This window comes from Cygnus olor, chromosome 1, assembly GCF_009769625.2.
Source record: "Cygnus olor isolate bCygOlo1 chromosome 1, bCygOlo1.pri.v2, whole genome shotgun sequence".
NCBI lineage: Eukaryota > Metazoa > Chordata > Aves > Anseriformes > Anatidae > Cygnus > Cygnus olor.
Genome location: NC_049169.1, coordinates 45,256,274 through 45,269,678, shown reverse-complemented (window position 1 = coordinate 45,269,678; position 13,405 = coordinate 45,256,274). Strand labels below are relative to the sequence as shown.

Sequence of the window (13,405 nt, the reverse complement as noted above, 5' to 3'; positions counted from 1 at the left end):
AGAAAAATACCTGAAGTTAGATGTAAATTTATTGGAGTGTTTTCTTATTTTCTATTAAAAAAAAAAAGCCTTGTGACATCGTTATTTAAAATGCATGTTATTAAAACAGTAATATCCACTTAAAAACAGTAAAGTTTTTTTGATCAATTTTGTGAGTGAGTGTGGAGCTTTTTAAAGGGATATGTTTCTTGGTCTTCAATGGTAAACTAATGTTTACAATTTGTATTGAGGGAAGAAGCAGCCGTGATAGAGGTTATACTGTGAAGAAAGCTGCTTTTAAATGCAAAGTGCAAGGGAAAAAAGTACCAGGAATGAAGAAAAGAAAGGAAAAGGGACATCTGTACATGTGTCTAGAGCTAAGGAATATGTATCGGTATCTTAGGAGTCTCCCATATCTGAAGTCAGTGTACTACCCTCTATCCCCCTGGTAATCATCTTATACAGGAATTCCCTCCGGTCTTACCTTTAAGGTAGAAGATTCCACCAGAGATATGTATTCAATAGTTACTCCTCTTGAACTTTATTAAAGCAATATTTCACCTGTTGTGAAACAGTGTCCAACAAAGTAGACCCATGGGAAACGGGCAAAATAAATATCTTTTTTCCTCTAGCTCTTCAATATAATTGGATGGCAGAGGGGGCAATAGAGGGAGAGCAGTGGTCTTGGAGTGAGAGTGATTTGGCAAAATGGCTATAGGAAACAAGACACTAGAACTGGAGGTTTCTGGAGAAAGAAAAGAAAGAAATTTTAAAAGGGGTTGGGGGAGTGTCCTGCCCAGAACAGCTTCTCACAGAGTTCAAAGGATTAACCTGTTCTCCTTAATTTGACCTAATTTGTTCATTTAGTCAGAGGGCTTATATTTCTTTGAGATACCCCTTTTTGTGGTCTTAGCCATGAGCTTGAACAGATCTACCTATAATAAAAATAAAATGATTGATAATGAACTATTTAGTTTGTTGTGGGAAGAAAACAGTGTCAGGCAAGAGGCAAAAGCAGAAAATAAGCAAAGCTGTTCCACAAGCAGAACTAATGCAGTCTGGGCACAGCATCTCCTACCTTCTGCATACCCATTACTGCAAAGCCACATCTCTGCTCCTACACCACCCAAAAACTTGGGGGGTTATGAGAGGGAATAAAGCAGGTGGGAATTGTGATACGTTCAGAGACACCTGTGCTGATCAGCTGGCCACAGCAAACTTAAAGGATAGCTTGAGGTTTTACTTCAGTCTTTACAACCACAGGGGGCTGTCCTCATTTTGATTTTTTTTTTTCCTTTTCATTTTCCCTGACTTTCACAAAACTGGTGAGGACATAAACTTTTGAGTCCTTGTACCCCTTGATCATATTAGGCTGGACTTGGCTTAGGAATTGCAACAGGTTCAAAAGCTACTCAAAATATTTGTCAGGCAGAGTGTGATTTCCTAGGCTTCATTTCCTTAAGAAACAAGGCCAAAAGGAAAAAAAATATATATAAACAAATCAATTTTTTTAAAAAGTCTTTCCCAGATATTAAGAGCTATCATAGTGCTTTTGGCATTCAGATGCAGCCAGATTGCACACACTTTTTTTTTTTAATCTCTTGGAGGAAAAAAATCCTAACCACTGCAGATTGAAGATGTTAAATTTCCAGATAATTCTTTGGGTTCTCTGCCAATGGGCCACCAGTCACACAGCAATGTGAAGAAAAAAACTCCATGAAAAGAGCAGATGGTATGGGGTAGGTCATTGAGCAGTTGAACTTCAGAAGAGAAATATCATGCTTAGCTTCAGTTGCGTAGCATTTATTTTACTCTTTCTCTGTTGACAATGTGATTTTTTTAATGGAAAACAGTTGTGACAGTACAACTCCTAGTATGAATGAAGGAAGAGCTGTAGCTAGATACACCATACCATACATTCTAAATGTATTTATGTCAGCAGAGCTGCATTCATCTGTGCTTTGATGAGTAGGCAAGTCCATGGCTAGTAATTCTTTGCTTATTCTTGCTTTATTGGCTCTCCTTTAATTGAGGATCTTACTGTTTACCTGGGATTGCTGGCTGGTTTGTTAAGCTATTTTTGCCAAGTCACTATAGGAAAAGAATACCTCATTCCTCTTCCTAACAATAGCTCTTAGGAAGTTCTCCTCCAAGACAGCTGGGTTCAGTGAGGGACACATGCTTCTTTCATCCCTAATTAGAGGATGGAAATCTGTGAAGTATCAAAGGTGGGCTGGCACTGAATGCCTGAGATGGATAGCAATTCCTCTGGATTCCAAGGAAAGGAGGTCCCCAGATTGCCTGCAGGGTAGTGAATTCTGCTTGTGCCACGTGAGATCTTGTATAAAGCGTGCTATTTTCTGTAGGTAGCAATAACTGCTAGTAAGAACTAAAATTAGCTGCACCATGGATGCCTGGTCTTTGACTGGAAATTCTAGATGCTTTGTGCTGTAATACAGAGGTAACATTATTATTTTTAATAATATTAAATCTAGTCATTGCTTTTCATAGTCAAATCACATACCACGATACAAAGATAACAATAATGATAATACAATTTATTTACTTTGCATTTTATTATGATTAGGAAGAACAATTGCTAGTAATAAATTTTTTTTCTAATGCCCAGGAGGCCATCCATAATCTCGTACCTTTAATCTTGAGTGCAGTCGTGGGGATCACAACCTGTGTGATTAACTGAAATGAAAATCCAAAGTATTTTCTGCCTGGTAGCTGAAGAAGATGCCCTGTAGACGTACACCTACATAAATATAGATGAGCATTTACATTTTGAAAGATTTTTTTTACCCAGAAAGTTGAAAGTATTTCTGGCTACTGATTAGACCATAAAACTTACTTCCTCTAGCTCTTATTTTGACTGACACCAACACTGTGCATCTCAGCTTACTCATCTGTAAAAATGGGTGTAACATTTCACAGTAGCCTGGAATGCTGATCAACTGGATCTTTAGCCTGGCCCTATCTGAACACAGAAAAAGAATGTGGTTTTGGGTTCCGTTAAGTTGACGGAGTAAAATCCCTGAATTTTCTTACCACGCTGGCTAATTTTCCGGAAAACTTCTTAGCACTCTAATCCTGTCTTTGTAGCGAAAAGGTGTGTTTTATACATCAAGATGATTAGCTCAGCCTCAAATCTTAGAAGAAAAGTGTAAGACCTTTCCCTGCAGTGATTCTCAAAAAAATAACTTTGTAATTTCTGTCTTTCATCCTAGATATTTCTACTGTCACCATGGTTTCTAAGCTCATCAGAGAAACTGTGTGAGGTTGTTGCTAGCTTGGAGAAGTGGTTTATCTAGTCCAAGGCAACAAAGAGCTAAATATTCACAAAGTTGTACGAATACCTTCCTCAGGATCTGGGAATGCAGGGAAGGGAGCTGAACAATGGCAGATGTTGTCCTCCCTGTGTCAGTTAGGACAATTATTGACGATCAACATCCAGTCACAAATGAATGCCGTGATAAATGGAATCAAGTAACTTTCCTGCTTGACAACTGGGTATTTGTGATCCCTGTCTGGGCTGCAGAGGTGAATTGAAAATACCATTGCTGGCTGTGTGATGTCTCTTGAACTATTTTGGCAGTTTTTTGCTAATTCCTGCTTTGGGGCCTTAGAGCTCTCTGTCTTTTCATTCGGTGTTCTCTCTCCCAGAATTTAAATAGCTTTTGTCTGAAGGGAATGCAGCAGTTATTAACGTAGGATATAACCTGATTGTTGTAATGATGTAACTGCTAGTAATCGACAACAAGAGGTGAAGAAACATACAACAGGGAAAATGACAGAAAAGCAAAGTACAAGCCAAATGGAGTTATTTGATATAGTCAGTAGACATGTTGGCACATCAACTGCCTCATTGATATTCATTCTGTTCAGGGATTTCCGTATCAGATTTACAGATGGTTGATGTTTTTGCTAGTTGCCAGTCCCACAATTTCAGACTTCGTTCTGAAATTCACAGAGCTCTTTCCACAGCATCTTTTATGTACCTCGAAGGCTGAATTGTATGCTTAACTTTTGGATTCTCATCAGAGAATGGCTGTGCTGGATTAGGTGTAAAGCCACAGAAGTGTAATGAGGTCACTTTGGCAACACTGAAGGTGTGTAAGGTTGCACAAAAATGCCTGTGCTAAGAATGTAAAGCACGGGGGTTCTTTAAGTAGTGGTGATACAGGAGATGGGAGAGAAAGCATCCTGACAGTTATAATCTGAGCCAAATTGGAAAAATCAGGACTTTATACTTATAAACTGAATGAATTTGATGGGAACCAGCGTGACTTGGGAAAAATGGCATCTGGCAATGCCTTCTCTACTGCAACATAAATTTGCTTCACAAATTATACTGCCACTCTGTTAATCATTTTCCCATTGTCATCCACTTTGGCATTCTCTGGGTACAAGAGGATAAGTTTCTCCACACTGAAAATGTGTGCAGAATTTGTCTTGCACAGTTCTGACAGTCAGTTACTGAAGTACTTTCCCTGTCTTGATGCTCTGAGATAGCCTATTTGAAAGAGAAACCTGTATGAATAGGAAGCATAAGAAAGGATTTGCTTTCTGCTCCAGTCCATTTTTGTTTTGTTAAAATTTTCTAAGGATCAGAAAGAATTATCCTCAGCAGCAAGAATCTGCAGGACATGAACAGAACAAATTAAATTTCTGAAATGGGCAACTGTATTAATTGTCTCTGGTGCCAAATTATTTCTCAAGAAGTCACAAATCTGTTAAAGTCTCCTCCTGCCTTATTTGGTTATGACTGTGCTGCAGAAGGATAATGAGAAGCAATAGGAGCTGTTCACATTCAATAGAGCAATTGTTGAGACCACATGTTCAATAACTCTTACCAAGGTGACACCTTAGATGTTGAAGCACTGAACTGTATTACGTGCTTGAGTGATCAAGGCTGGCGATTATGGCTATGCTCATTCAGTTGCTAGCGTGTTTAATGGTAGAATAGTGGAAAACCTTTATCTTATCTGCAGGTTTCCAAGCTGCATGGCACATACCACTTTCATACCTTCCTTCTAGATGGCATCAGATAGCCAAAATGAATTTCCCTAATCATTCAAGAACATTCCTATTTAAGTCAGACAAAGCTAATCCTCTGTCTTCGAAATGTAGTGCTGAAAAACACCTGGTCAGCTAATATGAACTCTCAAATAATACGAGACCTAACCAATGGAAAAGATAAATTTCTCAGAGTTAATTGTGCGTGTCTGCAGGTGTCCAACATGGTGGAATGGTAATCTCTTAGGTCCTTCTGCAAGTCAAAACTACTCCTATTGTAAATTAACTTTTGTGGAATTCTTATGGATAATGAAGCATACTTAGGAGAATAGTTCACTCCAAAGTTAATAACCTAGTGAAAGCTGCATACAAAAAACACCGATTTCAAGAACAGAAATTCAAAGGTCAAGAACTTGCAGAAAAAAAAAATAGTGACCCACATTCATCATTATGGTTGGTATCTGCATCAAAGGTCATACCAGTCCTCATTCAGTAGACAGCAGTTAATTATGGTTATGATCTCAAGATAGCTTTACATCTTGTGCTATCTCTTTACAAATGGCAATCAATATTTGCTTGGAAATAATACTCAGAATGTGTCACTTGGCTGCCTTCCTAGGCATCTTTCTATTAACTAAATTATTTTTTTTTATAGTACTTTCACTCCTATTTAATTTACAGTCTGTCTGAAGAGACGAGAAGTTGCGGTGAAGTCCAGCCCAGGAGCAGCTTGAGGTACTGTCTCGTTCTAAGACACCAAGGAAAAGGTTTGCTTGTAGGTGTATTTGGAATATAACTACACAAGAACGCTAAGCTATGAGAAATACCCTAAAAATGAGGTGGCCTTATTTTTAATGAAGATTTGATTGTACATTTTGCATGACTTAGTTTGACATTGTTTTATCCTGGCAGATGGTAAATGTGTTTCAGAGTGATTTTCCAGAACTTCTGAGAAATTTGAGTGTCAATTTTGCGGTCAAGCCAGCATTATAAGAAGGCTTAATGCCTCCCTTTGACTGGAGGAGTTCAGATCATTTTTCAGGTTGTCAGAGGCTTACTATATGTACCCTCCCCTCTGCTTAACACATCTCCCCTACTTCCCGTAAAGGTTGGAGGTGACTTTGGCATTGTACGCCCTCAATCTTTCTTGTTAGTGCCACTTCATTTTGCAAAATATAATTGAACTTTCACTGGATATGGAACTGGAGCCTGCCAGAGGGTCGTAGAGATAATTCCACCATTCAGATGAGTAATCTGACCACCAGGTAAAGCATCTTTCTCATGTGGTCTGTTTCAGTCTTCAAGTCTCTTGGAAAAAAGCATCAGCCTCAATCAAAAGAACCAACAGAAGCACAGTCCAGGGTCCTCTACTGTCTTAGAGCTCTTGCTCAAGTAATGTAAGACTCAAATACCAATTTACTTTCTGCCTAAATCATGAAGAAATGTAACCTAAGTTTCTGCTGCTTTGGAGAGTTCTTGAAAGCCTGATCCATGTGTGAAAGGGGACACCACTTTCACCAGGTCTGTGAACTTGACCAGCTATAACCTTTTTTTCCTTATGGGTGTTTTCAAACCAAGCCAATCTATATTACAAGGTTACCTTTTTTTTTTTTTCTCCCTGTTCTTAGCAAGAACAAAAACGTGTTTTTATTTGTATTGATCACAACCACTCTTTTAATACTTTGTGTTTTTTTTTTTGCCTACTCAGATAATTCCATGAGTCATATAGCCCCAGTGCTCTCAATAGACAGATTGATCTCATCTAATAGTTACCTGTCTTTTCTCTCCATTCATGGCTCCATAAAAAAGGATCCAACAATACCATGCAGACACAGACTTGGAGAGAATTAGGGGATAGTATTAACTGTTGATATTCAGAATTAAGAGGGAAGAGTAAGGAGGCAGTTAGGAGGTTTGGTTCTGCCACCACACACAGGTAGTGTCACCCAGTGCGACGTATGTGCTGGCATGATGCCCACATCCTTCCCAACCAAATCATGGCTGGAGTCAGCTGTGCCAGACAAAGACAGTCCTCAGCAGGCAACCTGATTGCCAGAGCCAGTCAGCATGAGGACTGCAGAGGTAGGACAGCAGGAATCACCTTTCGGGTGACCTTCTGTCACATGTGGTGACATGAACAAAAACCCAAGCTCAGCCTTTTCCCAGCACGCAGCGGGCACACCTTACAGGTAATTGTGCTGTCAGTCTACTCTTCTGCATTCACAAGCCCTCTGCAGACTGAGCTGCCACGGCTCACGTTTAGAGCTTTTATTTAAAACAACTGCTTGGATTTCACACGTGTGAAAGCTTCAAAGAGGGTTTAAAGCAACCAGCCTTTTGAACTTGTGTGTGTTGAATTTCGTGGAGACTTCTCTCATGAACTGGTTGCTTCATGACACTTAGAGCTACTGAACTGTAAAGGCCTATAAAAGAGACAGACAAGTAATGAAAACCTAAGGTGGCTGTGTTTATCCTCTTAATTCCTCAGTTATCTGAGATGAAAGGCATCAATTAAAGGCGGATGCTGTGTCATAGCTAGGTTTTCTTAAGGAATCACACTACTCAGAGTATTAGCCAAGTGCCTTCTACAGTTTGGATCATTCTGTCACATCAACAATTAGAAAGCAGCGCCCAATAAAACTCAATTAGGCCATCATATTTGCTTTTGTACAGGCATACAATAGAACCATTGTTATTCTTTCAGCAGTCTTACTTTAGATTTTGAGTCCTGCATTCTGTTTCTGCTCTTTGCCTTTTCCTGAAAATAGTTGTACCTCAATAAATAGATACTGTACCTATTTAACTATTTTAAAATAAAATCCACATTGGTATTTTTGCCTACTAGATTGAGACAACCTTGGATAAGAAGCTTGGATTTTAACTAGATCCTGAAGATGAAATGATAATACCCTCATCTTTAAGATCTCAGCTCAGACTACTCACTGTTTGCCTGTCCTGAGGTGAGACGATATGACTTCATTCTGGTGAGAAGAGGTCTGAGAGATCTCCCTCTGATTTCTGTGCCTTTGAAGTTTGACAGAAATGAGTCAAGGTATACACTGCTCAGAAGAATGAGGAAAGGTATATATTATGCAGCAGGAAGAAAGTCCAGTGTCTAGATTCCTATCTGCAAAGAGGATTGAAGAGGAAGGCAACCAGCAGCTCATTTCCCTCATGTCCCTAATTTTGGCAAAGTCTCCTCACCAAAGTGGGAAGTAGCAGGCTGCCCACCTCATCTTGACGCTTTTACTCCGCTGCTTCTGTGCAGGAGAGTGAAGAAAGTGATTGCCTGCAGACCGGCTGAATGAAAGGGTTGCCTCTGAAGGGTGACAAGGCTGCCCACGTGCAGCTAGCCTTTGGCAGAGCCTCCTGTTACGCAGCACCTTGTGCATCTTGCTCTGCAGCGAATTCCCTGCTTTCTTCTCTCAGCAGACCTCTTGTTACCTACTGTTCTGATTAGTCATAGCTTCACCCTGAAGTCTTTTTATAATTCATTCCAACATAATACGCCTAGGAGATTAAACATGGCAGATTCTAGATACATTTGGTAGAATCTGGTGGGTGCCCACATCTGTTTTGTATCGTCATCCTGTACCAATGTTTTCCACAGTGTGGGCCTGATACTCGGTGTGGAAATCCTGTGTGGGAAACTTGTAGAATGAAACGATCTTTCAGGGAATGACGAGTTTTCATTGTTCTTCACAGAAATCATAAATGTTCACCTGTTTTGGAGATCAGGCTACTTTTCTGAGATCCTGTGCAAATATAAGCATCAGAAAATTTTGAAAGTTGTGGCTTTTAGATGTTATACTCTTTTATTTCCTAGTTAGGAGAGGGAGCGCTAGGAATAGACTAGAGCAAAGAACTCAGCATATCATTCCTTCTCCACATGTCAATCCAACAACTGCGCAGTACCTTTTAAGGCCCAGCCTACAGTGAGTTTCTATAAAACAACTTCTCAGGTAAGAGCGACACAATACATAAGCAGTGGAAGTGCTGATGGCACATCTGTGCAGAAGCTTTCCATGCAACGTTTTGGTTTCCCAGAAATGATACAAGGAGAGTAAGGAGCAGAAAAGAAAACCTTAAGTAAAAATCAGCACATGATTTGCACGGTTTAGCAAAACGTGGCTCCTGTCACAGGCTGGCTGACTGCAGCTTAAAATAACTTATTTAAGAATCAGAGGCATTTTGTCATTCCTTAAAAAAACAAGCGCTAGATTGTTAGGAATAAAACAAACCGGGTCTAGTCAGGGCTTCAATTGCACGTCTGACCTGTTAACAGGAGATTTTACTATTCACGCAGTAATGTGACAATTATTTAAATGTTGCAGGGGAAAATACAGTAAACTTTGGAAATTCACAGGAAAGATACAAAGCTATATATTAAAGTAGATAAATACCTGCCATCCTTCCGGTGTCTCTGTTAAGCTGAACGCTGTGGTCAGGATACCAGCCTGGTGTCTGTCCCCCCGGCAATGATCCCTGGCCTTAGTGTCCCTCAGTCTGGCCCTGTAATGCCACAGGAGGGAAGATGCTGGAGGGAAGATGGAGCAGAAGGGGAAAGAGCAGAGCAGCACCAGGCACACAGCACAGCCTTCGCTCTGTCAGCGTGTCAAGCGCAGGCCATTAAGAAGAGGAAATGTCCTCTATCAGAACATAAAGGCCCAATTTCTCTGTACAACAAGCACATCCATGTCATACGGAGTCTCAGATGCAGCTCTGCCTATATGCAAGACTGATCTTATTATTCTGGGATCTCTCATTCATCATCATTACAGTCGGGTTCCTGCAGCTTCTTAAGGAGCATGCTCATATTTCTGGTTAACAAATGCTTCACCTTTCCGATTTAATCTATTATTTTGGCTATCTAGCCTATCTAATCTCAGGCTCGTCTCTCTATCAGCATTATTTATACAGCACAAAATTAGCTGCAGTCGCTCACATTCCTTTGGCAAAAGGAAGTAGATCTGCCTGGAAAACTGCAAGGTTGCAGCTGGAGCTTGGCTGGTGCAATATATTTACAAGCATCAAAGTTCACCCCTGCCCCTTAGTGCAATGTCATACTTTCTTGACTGGCGAGCTCCGGCCACGCCTGGTCTGTGCAGAACGTGAACTCTAACACTGCTAAAGCCTGTGGACATTCTTTTCACTAACACTTTCTGTTTGTACAGTGGCCATGGAATCAATACACAGTATAAAGTATTGCATTTTCCCAAGTCATGCACTTTTTATTTGGTCTCAGCAAATCCCATATGGCTGAGGCATTTTTATAAGAATGCAAGCAATTCTGAGCTCTGGAGAAAATGCTGAGTGCTGCTGGATGCAGGCAGAGGGCAGAAGAGGAAAAATGCATTCCTTTGAACGCACTAATATAGAAGGCAATTAAGGAATACAACAATAATGAGCAATAATTTTTTCTCGTAATGTATGTTGCGCTTTAAAGAGCAGGTGAGGACTCACTGAAAACAATAACAAGTAACATAATGAAGTCCTGCCTACACAGGGATGTTACTTCAGATGTTTTCGATGAGCTGTCTCGAGTGCATTCACAGAGATTGTTTTAAAGTGACTGGGCTTTCATTTTGCATGAATGAACCCCAGGCTCACCAGCTATAAGCTGCATCGAGCTCACAGGAGGATTCTTTCCACTCTCGCAACGATTTTCCCTCGTTGCATAATGTGATGTGGTTTATTTGCTGTCTGGCCCCTGAGTGCCCTCTTCTGTTACAAGATCATCTGGATTACATCTAGATGAATGCTGGTGGCTTCCTTTGCAGCTCCAGTCCCACCAGCCTAATTCACACGCTCCCTAGAGCAGCACCTCTTTTCTTCCCCTGATACTGTCTCATGGGTTGTGTGTAGCACACCCAGACCTGACTATATGATGGTGCCTCAAATACTAGGATTTGCCAAACTGAATGCAAGAGAGAGGCATTCCTGAGAGGTGGAGCAGTGCCACCATAAAGCAAACACTGGCTGCAAGAGCACAAGGGGTGTGAGCAGGATCTCCAGGACTTTTCTTTCTAAATCCCCAGAACTGGATGAGTTGGAAAAGATTTATATGTGTGAGATTGCCACTGAACCCTGGTATTGTAATGTACTCATGTGATTTACAACAGCTGTCAAATGATGTCACTTCATACAGGGCGTTGTAGAGCTAGTATTTGTTTCAAACCACTACACTGAAATGCAAAGACTGAAGTTACAAAAATGCCTTTTGAAATCCAGAGAGATGGTCAGTTTGCAAGTGCTGCTGAGGGAAATACTGCTGTCACATCCTGTATTCGACTGGAGCGCTGCATCTCAAACCAGCTAGTATCTGGATTCCATCACTGGCGGTGGAAACGAGCTGCATGAATGACAAACCTCTCTCCACCAGTTTGGCACTGTCTTCCCCAGTGTGGTCGTTGTGGCCTTCCACAAAGGAGAATCCAATCCACGTCCCCACCTCACGCTGCTTGGCTGCGCTTCTGGCCTCGCTGCTGTTCTTCCTGCTGCTCAAACAACACGCGGCGGCCCAGCATGAGTTAAAGGGAAGGCAGATTGCAGGGCAGACATATTTATTGCAACAGTGGATGCAGAAAGGGAAAAAGCAATAGCAGATTTAATTTGGCTCATACGTTGCTCAGCACACTGAGCTCTTAGCTCCTTTCACGTGTTATGAGACGAATTACCAAAATTAAACATTTCAAAATGCTGAGATTATGAGACAGTTATAATCAAATCTTTAGCAATATCAAATCCTTGGATTCAGGCCAATCGCTCTAAAGTCTGTTCTCTTTTAGCGCACATGATGCTGACCTGTACGTGCTATCAGAGATCTTAAGGCAAAGACTGCATCCCATTTTACTATGCACAGAGCAAAGTGATGCAACCGTCTTGCTCATCTGTATGGCGTCTCTCATTTGCTTCTGCAGTTGAGTTTTTTTCAGCACTACTCCTCTGAGTGCATACTCCTCTGATTTATCCATCGCCTTTTTCGGTAAGACTTTTGCCTCATCTCTTGGAAACGCACTTCAAGGTAAAATCCCTACCAAGGTGCACATGTTCTGCAAATTTGAATCCTGTTCCTCCTCACCTCTCACAAGTTCAGGATCATCCCTTCTTCCCGTTCCAGAACCAGTACAGGCTTTCTATAGAACAGAGAAAAGTGAGAGGTATCTTTCTTTGTTACATGCAACCAGGTTCCCTGGGAACATCCATTTCCTAGGGAAGCCCAGACTGAAAAAGCATATGGGAATGACATACCAAATTGAGAAGAAAAAAGGCAAAGGAAAGGGAAAAGGAAAAGAAAAAGGAAGAAAAAAAGAAAATAAAAAGAAAAAAGAGAAACCTATTATCATGGGCACTGTGTTCAGTGTAGAAATGACAAATATTTGCAATTTGTCACTGGCAACCAAGGCACCATAATGATGAGGTACATGAGCCTTGCAAGCTGCTCAATGCATAAAAAATGTTTCAAAAGAGAAAAGGTGAATAGGAAGGAGAAGTCCATGGACCCTGTGAATGGATTTTAGCACAGAAGCCAGAAGGCACAAGACAAGCTGGAAGGATGCTGGTGAAAATTTGTGTTACCTTGCACGCGAACATCTAGATTCAGAAGAGTTTGGGACTCTTTGCTGGAAATTGTGCAGAAGGAAGCAGACCTCTGAAGAATATTAGGATGTTATATGCGTATTAGTACCTCAAGTGCACCCTGAGGTTAACAAGAGTAGCAGTGACTCGCTGTAGGTCCCCATGGATTTCTGTGCCCTTTCCAGAAAGCAGGAGTGATTTCTGCTTTCATTTGCAAAGGTAGGGGCAGTTAGCACTTACAGTGTGTTGTGCCAGAGTTAAGCTGAGTAAGTAAAGATTACCACGAAAAAAATGCTAGAGGCATCCCGAAGTTCTCATCTTTCCCTAATAACACTGATTCTTAACAAAAGCAGTAACAAAGATACATTTCTTTCGTATCTTTGGCTACAACACATTCATTTTTCACCAATATATTCTCTCATTTAAAAAAGAGCAGGACAAAATCCCTCATCCTGCTTCCCTGAGCAGTTTGGACACCTCCTGCTTCTCTCACAGATTTTGAGCAAGACATAGTGAGCATCTGTCACTTGCAGCAAATATTGATCAGAGTGTTTGTAAGGCTCCTCCACCTGCCCTTCATTTTTCCAACAAAGCCCTTCGTTATTATTCTAGTGTTACTCAGAACAGTCATATAGTTCCTTTATCCAGCACATTTGCCCAGTAAAAGGTGTCATTAGCCAGAGGAGGAGAAAGATGTCTGGGTCTCCCAGAGTGACAAAAAGAAATGGCAACATCATTAACATCCATAGCAGTCCAGGGAGCCATTCTTACTGTTGGTGCAGTAAATAAGGCTGAATTTCTAAAAATCCTGTCATCAGCTATTGTA

At 40.9% G+C, this 13,405-nt stretch overlaps 1 long non-coding RNA gene across 2 annotated transcripts; it reads left to right on the top strand.

The window, feature by feature from the left end:
* The first annotated feature begins 2,322 nt into the window (after positions 1–2,322).
* On the top strand, positions 2,323–9,191 carry LOC121069754. 2 transcript variants are annotated; one of them, XR_005819603.1, is made up of 4 exons: positions 2,323–2,440; positions 3,213–3,525; positions 5,683–5,736; positions 7,847–9,191. It is a non-coding gene; the product is annotated as an uncharacterized LOC121069754 (long non-coding RNA). The 2 variants fall into 2 exon arrangements; XR_005819601.1 differs by having other exon boundaries at positions 5,683–6,522.
* The last annotated feature ends 4,214 nt before the right edge of the window (positions 9,192–13,405 follow it).